The sequence below is a fragment of the Sus scrofa genome, chromosome 16 (assembly GCF_000003025.6).
Source record: "Sus scrofa isolate TJ Tabasco breed Duroc chromosome 16, Sscrofa11.1, whole genome shotgun sequence".
Classification (NCBI taxonomy): Eukaryota; Metazoa; Chordata; class Mammalia; order Artiodactyla; family Suidae; genus Sus; species Sus scrofa.
Window position 1 is genome coordinate 24,725,858 of NC_010458.4, and position 13,725 is coordinate 24,739,582.

The 13,725-nt window shown below is 40.1% G+C and overlaps 1 protein-coding gene and 1 long non-coding RNA gene across 3 annotated transcripts in view; one reads left to right on the forward strand and one right to left on the reverse strand.

Moving 5' to 3' along the window:
* Window positions 1-13,725, reverse strand: part of DAB2 (DAB2, clathrin adaptor protein) — a 186,300-nt gene that overhangs the window by 135,220 nt on the left and 37,355 nt on the right. The window contains exon 2 of one of the 2 annotated variants that reach the window (XM_021076650.1): window positions 10,411-10,547. The exons of the other annotated variant lie outside the window; for it this stretch is intronic. The gene's annotated coding sequence lies outside the window, so the exon portion shown is untranslated. The remainder of the gene's footprint in view (window positions 1-10,410; window positions 10,548-13,725) is intronic. 2 annotated transcript variants of the gene reach the window in all.
* Window positions 4,869-13,725, forward strand: part of LOC102163534 — a 59,559-nt gene continuing 50,702 nt past the window's right edge. Inside the window, exon 1 of the long non-coding RNA XR_002339537.1 lies at window positions 4,869-7,878. This is a non-coding gene — a long non-coding RNA (uncharacterized LOC102163534). The remainder of the gene's footprint in view (window positions 7,879-13,725) is intronic.

Genomic DNA, 13,725 nt, shown 5'->3' on the forward strand with positions numbered 1-13,725 from the left:
TCAATTGTAGATTGAACAAATGCAACCCACAAACTTTGGTTATGATGCTGCTTTTATTAATCTTTAAAATTTGTAATTGTGGTTTAAAGATGTAAAATTTAACACCTTAATCAGTTTTAAGTGTGTAGTTCAGCAGTGTTATATGTTATCACATTGTTAGGAGCAGATCTCTAGAACTTTTTTTCATCTTGCAAAATTGAAACTCTATCTATAAACAACACTCTGCATTCCTCTTGAATGCCCCTGAAAACCACCATTACTTTCTGTTTCTAACAGTTTGACTACTTTAGGTACCTCATATAAGTGGACTCGTACAGTATTTGTCTTTCTATGACTGGCTTATTGTACTTAACATAATGCCCTCAAGGTTCATCCACATTGTAGCATATGTCAAAATTTCCTTCTTTTTTTAAAGGCTGAATTTCATTGTACGTATATAACACATTTTGTTTATTCATCCATTGATGGACACTTGGGTTGCTTCTACCTCTTGGCTCTTGTGAATCTGCAATGTTGATAGGTGTATGAACATCTCTTTGAAATCCTGCTTTTGATTCTTCTGAACATAGACCAGAAGTGGAATTGCCGGATCATAAAATTTTTGAGGAACTTCATACTATTTTCCATAGTACCTGTACCATTTTATATTCCACCAACTTTGTACAAGTATTGTAAATCGCTCCACATCTTTGATGATGTTTTTATTGTCAGAGTGTGGTGACATTAAAATGTGTTGCTCAAGCCAACTACTATAGGGAGTGTAGCTGACGGAGGGTCTCAGCTTCCAACCCTCTGGATCCATCACTGTGTGTGTGTTTCCCAAGAGTTGCTCCTAGCTATGACTGAGCATAGGGTAGCAGGTGGGGATGGTGGAGACTAATATAGGCTAGTTGCTGTGAGGTGCAGGACTTTTCACCAGGCCCAATGAGTTCCCAGTGGGCTGGCCAAAACTTTTTTGGACTTGCATTGCCATCTGCAGCTCTTCCATCCAATGCTCCTTCTTTTCCTTTCTCTTCCAACCAGTAGCAGACCTGTATCCCTGTATCAAGGATCTCCTTGCTTTTTCCTGCTTCCTCCCCCAGTAAATCTCTTGCACATCTAATTCTGTCTTGGCATCTACTTCTAAGCAATGCTGAAATAACACCTCGATATATAGTGGCTAGGTCACAGAGGGATATGGAAAGTTTTACGCTATGAACAATTTAAATTTAACCTGTACAAATTCAGTCCTGTACTTTTTTAAAATGAATAAGTAAATGCATTTCATCATATCAAAATTATCGTTAGTCTCATTCAAGTGTATTTAGTGTCAACTTTTTTTCTTAGACCTATCTTCTCTCCCCCATCACACAGTCACTCAATAGATATGAAATTAGAAACCTATTGATCTGAATATACATTGAGAAGCAACAAATGCACTTATAGACCCCCCATAATTTTAGATTTAAATGAAAATCCATCTACTGTGGGTTAAAAAAATAGAGACAGAATTGATTAAGAAAATGTGGTACATATACACAATGGAATATGACTCAGCCATGAAAAAGAACAAGATAATGCCATGTGCAGCAACATGGATGCAACTAAAGATTATCATACTAAGTGAAGTCAGAAAGAGAAAGACAAATACCACATGCTATCACTTACATGTGGGATCTAAAATATAGTACAAATGATCCTATCTACAAAATGGAATCAGACTCACAGATAAAGAGAATAGATTTGTGGCTGCCAAGGGAGAGGGGGAGGGGCTGGAATGGCCTGGGAGTTGGTCAGGAGATGCAAACTATTACATTTAGAATGGATGAGCAACGAGGTCCTACTGTATAGCACAGGGAACTACACTTAATCTCTTGGGACAGAACATGATGGGCAATAGTATGAGAAAATGTATATACATGTATGACTGGGTCATTTTGCTGTACGGCAGAAATTGGCACGATATTGTAAATCATCTATACTTTAATTAAAAATAAATTTTTTAAAAAGTGGGTAACAGAATTATTTACATGTTAAGCTTATATCTCTTCATAGAATCCAGCATCATCTGTAGCCTTGGGCATGAGAACCAAAGCTTAACTTTACAACTGGGTTTACAGTCCTCACTTTGGGTGATTTCTGACATAGAGACACCTTACATGCTTAATATACTTACAAATGAGAACATCACTTGGAATTTGAACTTCTACCTAATTTTGACACTTAATCATGTATATAATCTTACATGAACTAAGAATTGTTGGCTGTGCATAGGTTTTTCATTTCCTATAGAAAGGTCATTTCCAGATAATGTTTGTGCAATGCAGAGAAAAAGTAGGTATTCAATATCTACTTGTCAATGAATGTATGAAAAATCGATCACTAAGAGAAGAGATTCAAATGGACATTTAATATTTAGGTCAAGATGCCTTTAGTGGACACAGTTGGTTAATAAAAACCAACAGCTGAAGTGCAAAAGACGATATTTGTTCTTGAACTTAAAAATGATTCTTTCCAGCAGGCAGGGAAGGCCATTACTCTGAGGACCCATCCTGCCAGGTCCAAGTCGTTCCCAGGGATCTTGCAGCAGCCAGCAAGCAGTCATGAACTGGAATAACATTTACTGGAATGGGATGGAGAGGCCTCCTTCTGGATGACTCCAGGGTGATTCACAGGAACAATTTACAAAAATTTCACAGGGTCTCAAATTCTTTCTTGTTTTGAAAAATATATGTATGTCTACACACAGGGCAAAAGAAGATAAAGCAGGGGAATGTGGATCCCCTGGTGATTTCAATGCAGATCATTTTCCCTGGTGATTTCCATGCAGATCCTGTGGTTGCTCTTTTTTTTTTTTCTTTTTCAAATGTAATCCAAAAGGCTAAAGGAAACACAATCCATCAGCTGCGAAAAATGACTAAGTGCTAGCTGTTTTCAAAGGTAATACCACGTGACTCCTCCACTTTGATGGTTAAAAAAAGCCACAGTGGGTTGCTTTTCATGCCTGTGTATGTGCTCACGTGCGTGCCTTGGGCTGGGTCAGGTTTGCTCTTGGCCTAGGTCTGCACAGCTCCAGTTGCAGGCAGCCATGGACAATCTGCCTTTTTATTTTGCTTGGGAGCTCTGCTGATAAAGCTGTGTAAAGGGCTCAGGTGTTGACAAGCTGGGCGCTGTCAGTATCTGGGATTACAGGAAATCCATCAAATTACAGAGCTCCTTTCACTCCACACGTGGCAGCAAGGAAATGAACGGAAGGCATTGTCCTCTCTCCCTGTCTCCCTGTCACTGGCAGCCCAAGCCCCTCCTTCAAACTGTGATTCACTATGAACTCTACATGCTAACATTTTAGCAAATACATCATGCTGTTACTATTAATAAATCATAATGGCTTGAATGTAGTTTTCCTTTAAATTTTGCAAATTTAAGGTCTTATTTTGAGAATAGTATACTCCCTTCCCCCAGCATCTTGACTCCAGCACAAACACATACCCACACAGAAGCTGCAAAAGCCTGGGAGACAGTCTGGGTCTTTATCATATTTACATGCAGTAATGAGTCACAGAATCATGGGGTACAGTGGGTGTTGTTCAAAACATACACTTCGAGTCTTTACTCCAAAGGCTTCCACTGGGCATCTTTAGGATTGGGTACCTGTATCTTATATACCAAAATCTGAGAACAAGTGATACATTCATTCTCTAATGTGGTCTCTACCCAGTGCAGTAAGACTCTCATCTTTCTTTTAAAGCTCCTTCTCCCATCACTCTATGCTCGGCTGCAGGCTGTTTCAGGAGCACAGGCTCACCTATCCACCTTAGTTCTCAGCTGTCCATCTTCACTATCCTGTGGCTCTGTGGTATTTCTCTCACCTCCCTCAGCTCCCTTTGGGCACATTTTGTTGAGGCCTCTGTTGTAAACACATTCTCTGTCTGGTTCTGTACCTGTGCCCAGAGTACCCATTTACTCTCCCACTGCTGTCAAAATCACTGCTGCTGGCTCCTCTCTGTAGAATCTGCTGCCCACCCAAGTATAGCAAGTCCCCTCAGGTACAGTGCAAACCGCCGGCTCTTTGAATTGCCAGCGCTGCGAGTATGATGCAATTGCTCATCTGTTTCCTGATCTGTATAAGAGTTGTATTAGATACATTTCTAAAATTCTATGCTTCTAGACAGCCAGTCATTTTCTGTACTCACATCATGTTGGATTATCAGCCTCTCCCACAGCAGCTGTTTTGGCTCATGTGATTTCCCAATCTGTCTTTTGGCTGCCTGTTTGGGAGGTGTCCTGTCCCATGGGACAGAACTTAGCAGAAATAGTGTCTAGGGGTGTGACTAGTTACAGGAGGTCAAGTAGTGAAAAGGATTCACTTGCCAGAGATGGGAGGGTGGTGCCCAGAAGGGAGCCCAAAAGGCAGATGGGACAATGGTGAACACAGGGAGGATATTTAGTCTAGGCAGGTATATACAGACCTGACTCCAAAAAGCAAAGCCCACTGAAGAACCAAAGGAAATTCAAATATGATAAACAAATATTGGGGGTGGAATTTATAAGAGGGGTGTTTGGGGAATCTAGGCTACTGGCAGATATACTCAGATTGAAATATCAAAAGCCAAACCCTTTAAGAACCAAAGGGATGTGAGGTATGATGGAAAAAATTTAGGGGGTGGTTGCAAGAGGGTATCAGGAAAAGAACTGCAAATTCAGAGTTGGCTGGCAGTGACCTCTGATTCAGCCTTTTCTGTAAGATATCAACTGCCTGCTGTCTGTTCCTACAGGCAAAGGGGATTTCAGCCTTGTTCTTGGCCCATTCAAGCCTTGGACCAGTCTGACCAAAGCTCTGGGTGTAACAGGAGGTTTGCTCCCCCCGACCCCCACCCCAGGAGGTAGGTATGAGGTTAGATTTGCTTTATTTCCAGTATCTGGGATTTGTGGGTTTGGGACTAAGATGGCATGGATGTACTGTAGCTGTCCCTCCGTACTTGTGCCACACCTGCCCAGTCCCCTTGACTGCCCTTCTGCCTTGGTGCCCCAATTCCCTGGAGCTTTGCCAGTTGACTTGACTGGGGGTTTATATTAGCTTCCCCGGTTGCGGAAACAATGCACCACAAAAACCAGTGGCTTCAACAACTGATGGTCTTTCACTTCTGGAGCCAGAAGTCTGAGACGACAGTGTCAGGAGAGTTGGTTTCTTCTGAGAGCTAGGAGGAAGAAAGCTCTTCCACGCCTCTCACCTCGCGTCTGGTGGTTTGCTGACAAACGTCCGTGTTCCTTGGCTTCTGCCATATTACTCCAGTCTTTCTATGAATCTCCCTGTGTGTGTCTATGTCCAAATTTCCCCTTTCAAAAGGACACAGTTGTACTGGACTAGGTGCCACCCTGTTCCAGTATGTCCTCATTTTAACTAATTGCATTTGCAATGACCCTATTTCTAAATAAGGTCACATTCTCAGATATGGGGGCAGGATTTCATTATATGAATGGGGAAATGGCACAATCCAACCCATGACAGGATTCTTGCCTAGTTTTCTTTCTTTTTTTTTTTTTCTCTTTAAACCAATCTACTTTTCTTATATCGGAAATTTCCTAGGCACCTCCCCAGTTATTAAACGGGAGTTGAGCTTTAAACCAGGTGGACCATTTGGAATCACGATACTGATTGCTGGTCACCTGAATTCCCAAAGCACCCCAGCCTAGAATCTGCCACCACGTTCTGTCTGCCAGATCGGACCCCCTTGATAGCACTGCTGACCCAGGAAAAGATCAGCTGTGCCTTGAAATTTGTTCTTGGGGCTTTGACCAGTTTCCTGTCCCCTCTTTTGAGGCCCTGTTGTGAGACAGGTTAGTGCTTTCCACCTTCCTCTGTTTCTCAACACCTTCTCTAGTTATCTCTATCCTCCTTCTCCAGATGGCCCTGTGTAGGCAGTATCTTGAAAGCCTCATAGCTGAACCCTCAAAATAGTAAGAGTGCTTCCACAGGCTATAGGCATTATCAATTAAATTAATAAATCATATAGGTTAAAGTAACACTTTGTGCTCTAGAATCCACAAATACAACCAAGAATACTACCAAGAAGTCACATATGACCTTCAAGTACTTCAGTTATGAGTAATCTACAGGAAATCTCTAGGTAATACAACTTCAGTGATGGGGTTGAATTATCAGAAAGTTATTGGATATCTATAAATCTACCACATATTTAACACCCTGGACAATTCCTTAATTCTCATGAATTATTCATTTGGAAAACCTGTTTTGAGCATTAGCTCTGCATAGTTAGATCGTGGCAGGGGGGCTACAAAAATGAATGAGAATTCTTTAGAAGTGTTTGGAAAAATTGATTTATCTGGGAGTGAAAAACGAGTGTTAGAAGTAGGGGGGCTTGGCCTGTGTTTTTTGCTCAAACACCTAGACCATCACACTCTCTGGAGATGGTTTGTTATTAGAAGCTAATTAGTTCTCTTGGAAGTGAACTTGGACATTTCTTCCTTCTGACATAACTGTGAATCCTCTCCAGGCCTGAGTGCATCGGGGCCAATTCCTCTGGTTAGTTGATATGTAAAAGAACATCTCCAAGAAAAATAATGAGTCCAGAGAAGAAGCAGAGGTGGGGATGGGTGGCAGCAGTGTGAGGGTGGGAAGTTGTAAGGGGGGAAAAATAAAGGGGACTGAAAAGCTGCTAAGTTTTCATAAAAATACAGCAGTAAGAGATTCGGCCAACACAGCTGCCCCAAGCTCTCTTCTGTTTACAGTAATATGGCAATAAAGGGAAATTGTAGATGGATATTACCCAAGGAATGAGCTTTTTCTCAGAAGCATAAATTGGCTTTCAGGCAAGTTAAAAAACAAGGACAAGAAAAAAGTTTCTACATGGGACACAAAACAATTTTCCACCAGGTCAGGCTGCACAGCTGGACCCACCTCAGCTCCAGGGTGGACTTTCCTTACGTTTGCTCCATCACCTGAGGCCTGGGTGGTCCATGACTATGAGCTTCCCACATGGCACTAGATTCTTCCCTGCAGCAACTCATTTAGGCTGCCAGCATGATCACCACACAGCCACGTTAAGTAGGTGTGAGAGAGAGAGGCTGTGGACCAAAATGGCCAACCCAGCTCTGTATACTGGACATAGATTTTGGAAGCACCAAAAGCGGTGCTCTGGGAGCTCTGGGTGTTCTCATTTTAACACCAACTTTACAGCTGAGCTTCTCTGGAGTTTTAATTTCGGCTGAGTTGTTCCTCCCTCAGTATATTAAAGAGTTGTATATTAAAGAGTTGTAGTCTTCTGAACCAATACGTTTTGCCTTTCTTCTTCTTCTTTATCCTCCTCCTCTTCTACTTTAATTCCTCATCTGTTTTTAGTCTTATAATGGCTCTTCCCTCTGTGCTCTTAAGTCATTCATAACCAGCATGATTATTGCATGTCTTAACTTTAGGAGAGTTGTATCTAGAAACTCGTTCCCTGTCCATCTGTTTTTCTCCATGCCACCACTTTCCTCACAGTCTTTCCTGGTGGCAGAGCTAGAGCTCAGTTGCCAGAGTCTCTTGAACAATGTCTGGCCAGGATGGCCCTTTATCCTAATCTGGAAGTGACAGAGGGGCAATTCTGATTTCCTCACAAACACTAACTAATGACACAACTAGTATTCACCGCAAACTCAACTTTTATTTCTTAATAAAGTGCCTATAGAGTGCAAGACACCATGTGCAGAAGAGTATGTAAAGAATATTGTCACAGCTCCTGACCTCAGAGGACTGGCTATCCAGCTAGAGTGATGAGGCACAGATAAAGATATAGTCCTATAATAACCTATAAGTAGGACAGATGGATGATGTGGGTCGGGACATAGAGCTCAAGGTCAAGAAACTCAGAGGCTAGTCCTAGCTTTGTCAGAAGAAAGGTAAGAACTCATTTTCTCTGGGGCTAAATTCTTGTGCAAAGTGGAGGGAATAAATTCCCTCAGTGTTTCTCAAAGTAGGAGACACAATTTGTGTGTGTGTGTGTGTGTGTGTGTGTGTGTGTGTGTGTGACATGTAGACTCACAAGTAAGATTAAATAACACAAAGAGAAAGCCAATTTTTTGTTTGTTTTTTTAGGGCCACACCTATGGCATATGGAAATTCCCAGGCTAGGGGTTGAATCAGAGCTGCAGCTGCCGGCCTACACCACAGCCACAGCAACGCCTAATCCAAGCTGCATCTGCAACCTACACCACAGCTCACAGGAATGCCAGATCCTTAACTCACTGAGCAAGGCCAGAGATCAAACCAGCATCCTCATGGATACTAGTCAGGTTTGTTACTGCTGAGCCATGAAGGGAACTCCACTAGTCAGATTCTTAACCCAATGAACCACAATGGGAAATCCTCGTTTGTTTGTTTGTTTGCTTTTTGTCTTTTTAGGGCCACAACTGTGGCATATGGAAGTTCCCACGCTAGGGGTCGAATCGGAGCTGTAGCTGCCAGCCCACACCACAGCCACAGCAATGTGGTATCTGAGCCACATCTGTGACCTAAACCACAGCTCTTGGCAACGCCGGATCTTTTGACTCACTGAGTGAGGCCAGGGATCGAACCTGCACCCTTATGGATGGTAGTCAGATTCATTCCAGCTGAGTCATGATAAGAATTCCCCACCATATCTTTTTAATTCACCTTTGGTCAGAAAGAAATGGTGCAAGAAACAGTCTCAAGGCCGGAGTCTGCCTATTGCAGCAACTAGGACTGAACAATGTTTGGTTTTCATTCTATTTTTTCTTAGCAAATTATTTTGCAAGTTATTCTCCATGAATGCCAATAGATTTACTTTAAAAATATTGTATTTTAGTATAATAAAGGAGCTGATTTAAAGAAATATATCCAGAAAATAATAGACCATAATGAGTGAGTACAACAAAAGTTGTAAATGTGCTGCTGGAATATTCAAAGTTTAAGAAATACTAAAAAAGCCAACTCAGATTCTTTTCGGCCCTACTTTTTTTTTTCTTTTTTTTTTTTTTTTTTGATTTTGCAACACTTCCACAGGAATTGCATGGTTAATAGGAGATAGTAAGTGCATCAAGATGGTTTACTGACAACACAGTATGGCAAATGATCCATTGGGAAATAATTTGATACAGGTAGCTATGGAGAGAGATACAGACAGATAATAGAAATGTAGATATAGATTGATATATATAGAGAGATGGATAATTAATATATAGATGTAGATAAGTAGATATTGATAATATCTATAAATATAATTATCTGCGATATAGAAAAAAAAATGCGATATGTTTTCCTTCCCAAGAGGAGAGAGAAGCCTTTGAATTCTTCAGTTTGGATTTCTCTTAATTCAGGCATTATGTTTTCTTATTTTTTCAAGTTTTAACCTGTAGAGGCGTTAAAACTGCTTTGTCTAAGATGGAAGGATTCCTGAGAACATAAAGAGGAATGGTCTCACCTCAAGAAGGTGGTTGGATAGTGGGGACTAGAGAAAGAAAGGGCTGTGTAACTCTCAGATGTGGCAGACTCTCAGGTGGTAGTGGTAGGGCATCTGTACGAAGAAACTCAGCATTAAAACCAGAGGTCTCATACACCCTTCTATACTATTGCTGTGAATGTAAATTGGTGCAGCCTCTATGGAAAACAGTAGGGCAGCTCCTTAAAAAACTAAAAATAGAACTACTATAGGATGCAGCAATTCCACTCCTGGGCATATATACTAATAAGATGAAAACACTAATTTGAAGACATACTTGCACCCCAGTGTTCACAGAAGCACTATTTATAAGAGCCAAGATATGGAAGCAACCCAAGTGTCCATCAACAGACCAATGGATTAAGAAGATGCAGTATGTACATAAAATGGAATAGTGCTCAGTTATAAAAAGGAATAGTACTGCCATTTGCAGCAACATAGATGGACATAGGGAATATTACGTTTAGTGAAATAAGTTATAGAAAGACAAATACTATGTAATACCACTTATATGTGGAATCTAAAAGTATATTATAAATGAATAAATGTGCAAAACCAAAACAGATTCACAGATATAGGAAACAAACTCATGGTTACCAAAGGAGAGAGAGAAAGGGGGGAGGGAAAGATTAGGGGTATGGGATTAAAAGATCCAACTATTATATATAAAATAGATAAGCAGCAAGGATATACAGTATAGCACAGGAAGTATACCCATTATCTTCTAATAACCTATTATGGAATGTAATGTGCAAAAGTACCGAATCACTATGCTATACACCCAAAGCTAACACAACATCGTAAATCAGCTATACTTCAGAAAAAAAGACTAGAGGTTCCCATGATTCCCATGATCCCGTCCAACCCCTGCTGTCCCTGCAACACACACACACACACCCCTTCCATAGTGGGCTGGGCCAACATCTGGCAAGTGTTCATGGTGTGAGACCTGTGATGGAGGGCCACACCTTACCAGCTCGGGGGTCTTGGAGGAAGGAAGATGTAGAAGAATGGATGGGATGGACAGTCCTCCTCTCTGAACATCTATGGGACTTCAGACCCCAAAACAACTGATGTCAAACTTCTTATCAACTTTGCTCAGTGAGGGACCTAAATTAGATATATAAAGAAAAAGTAATGTGACATTTGTGGTGTAATTTGTGGAAAAATTCACTCACTTGACAGAGGAGGAAGGAATGGAAACATCTGGAAAGCACAGACTCTCCTTCTCACTCTCTTCCCTTTCTTCTTTCCCCCAGAATCCCTCCTTCCTTATTTTTCTTTCTACCTACTAATCACACATATGTGCACATAAACTAAATGTGATTTTATGTAATGTATAAACATATTATTATAACATAAAAATAAGCCATATACCAAATTTTACATGCAGAAAAGATATAAAAATAATTATATCTGAGATGTGAGATCTTGGAAGTAAAAAAGATGGTTTATTCCACATCCAACACTTGGAAATGACATGGCCATCACACATGGATGAAATGCCAAGAGCATATGCTATGATGGTTACCATCATCGTCTTATGAACACGTATTTAATTAAACCCAGTCTGGGGTTGTGTTTTCATAGTTTAGGTCATTTCTGTGTAAATCTCCAGAAGCATCATGCACATCCATTGGAATGTGTCATCTAAGTATAATTTGTAATTGCACATAATTACTTTTCAAAAGTTGCCACGTAGTACCTAGCTGAGTGCCATGTAGATAATAACTATTTGTGAAATAGATGGATGGATGCTGAATAAATTATTTTTAGTCTGATTTTCTCTACAGTCAAAATTTTCCACCTCATAAAGACTTGAGGAAGCCTTTCCTCTGACATTTAGCTTCCAGCTGTGTGAAGAGGAAAACCATGAGGAATATGGCACCATATTACACCAATTAGTCCTCCTCCCCAAACTGTGACTTTTAGAAATGTGTCATTTTCAGACATACAGCTGATTGCATTGAGTGTGAGTTAGAGACTCTAGAAAAAGACCCCAAGAAAAGTGTCTAGTCAAGAGAAAAAGGGAAAATGGGCTCTTTTACTTGATTGCCTGATCATTGAGCTTTGTGGCTGGACAGAACATGAGCCTCCCTTTTATTTCTAAGGATAAAACAGGAATATTCAGATTTGCCAAGAGGAAGAATCCACAATTACTTCCCTGAGAATTATGGTTAAGAGGGGACATGTTGATAAAATAGGTTCATAGACACTGGTTCTTGTCTGGTTTCTATTAAATATTCTAGCCTTTTCTGTGAAAAATGGGAAGCTATTTCATGCTTTCATTATTCAAACCGATCTGGTTTCACCAGACACTCCATGGCTATATAGTTAATTCCAAAAGATGAAATATGTTTCCTCAATTTTACATGCAGTTATAAGGAAAGTCTGCTGGGTATTAGACCCACTGTGGTGGCCATTCTAAAGGATATTTGATGGCAGAAACAAGTGACAGTAGAAACCCAAAGATTATTTGCCTGTACTGAGAATATTGAATTTTACCCTAATTTTGTTCATTTGGTCCAATGAATTTTATCCAATTGAGAATATATGCTTAAAAGGCCCCAGGTTCAATTTCCCCAAGGTCCCTACAACATCTGCAAGTGTATTATAAGAAGTTATTTATATTAAAAATTAACAATGTCATCACCATTCTAATCTTTCTGCCCCATTTCCACCCAGTGTCACCTGGAACCTTGTGTCCTAGGACTGCCATTCCCTGCCTCCTCATTATTCCCTCATAGTTTCTCTGGCTGGGTGCCCTCAGGGTTAATGAACACTGATTATGAGTTGTTCTGAATAAAAGCTAGAATTAGGAATAGAGCAAAGTTATAAAGTCTTCTAAAGTAAAAATTCTGGATTCTTCCTGTTGGAGATAACAATAACACAATAGCCTTAGATCATATATGGAAACAGCCTGCCTAAGCCACAGTTTCCCCATCTTCAAAACAGAAATAATAATAATACCATCCTCATGTGGTTATTTTGAGAATTAAATGAACCATATGCAGAGCACCTAGTACGCTGTATGCGATATAATATGTCCTTATTAAAAGAGTTCTCATTATTTTTTGTTGAAAAGTGTCTCTTTGTGCCCTCTGTTAAGCCTACCCTCTTGTGCATTTCTTACCTAAGAATGATTTGAAGACTATGTGGCACAGGAAAAAAAAATTCCTTCAAAGATGCTGAGAGCCAGATGGATGAATCCTAAGTAAGTGTATCTGAGGAAAAAGAAGCCATGGCTAAGGGATGCAAAAAGAAATTCTAATGTAGGTTTTATTACTTCTCCTGGGTCTAGTTTAACAGGCTCCAAATAAATTCTGTTTGCCTCCTGCTCTGTCCTTCCTACACATTCTGGCTGGGTGAACATAGTTTTGTCAGACTCTGACAATTCCTTGGTTAGAAACCTCCATTGACTCCCTGATCTTTACTGAATTACACTCCAAACCACATGATCAGTTTCCAAATTCCTTTGAAACCTCATCTCTCCCAGCTCCTCTTCATAAGCTCTAGCCAGATCAGACATGTTTTATCCCCATGACATGTTCTATTCTTTCCTGCCCTAGGATTTTTGCATGTGGTTTCCTTCTCTAAAAATCTCACAAGAGGGCTAACTCAAAATATGATTTTCTCCCTAATATTCTTCCTTGATCCTACCAGTAAGAAGTCTCTCAGGCTTTTGTCTTTCTGTAATGCCTGTTAAAAATTTTTATACTGCACTATGCTTATTTTTCACAATTTTATCTCATAGTCACTTAAGACACCAAACATATTTTTATTATTTACGATGCAGGTCCTAACTCATAATGGTGATCAATAAATGTTTACTGAATAAATGAATGAATGGCAGTGATTGTATTAAAATTTCTCAATGTGGTTGAGAGGCGAGACAAAGCCTAAACATAAATAACAATGAAATCACAGCAAGTGCTGGTACCAGGTAAGGTCTGAGCAAGTGACTCAAAATTTCAGGAGAAAACTAAATAATGATATTAACAGGGAGATTCAGTCTTAGCCATCTCTCCACAGGGTACTGAAAGTTGAGAATAATGCAAGACCTTCTCATTACCCACAAAGTAAATGAAAGCCAATTAGGGGAATCATGCTGCCCCCTATATCAAAAATTGCTGTATTTTCTGTGTATAAATATTACTGTGTAAAATATATAAAATTTCCCCCCTTGGGACAAGGAAATATTATAGAATTTACAAGTAGAACTTACATATCCTCTTTGTTGAAAACAAGCAATCTATTTTTCGGCTATGATTTGGGTTACAAAATCATC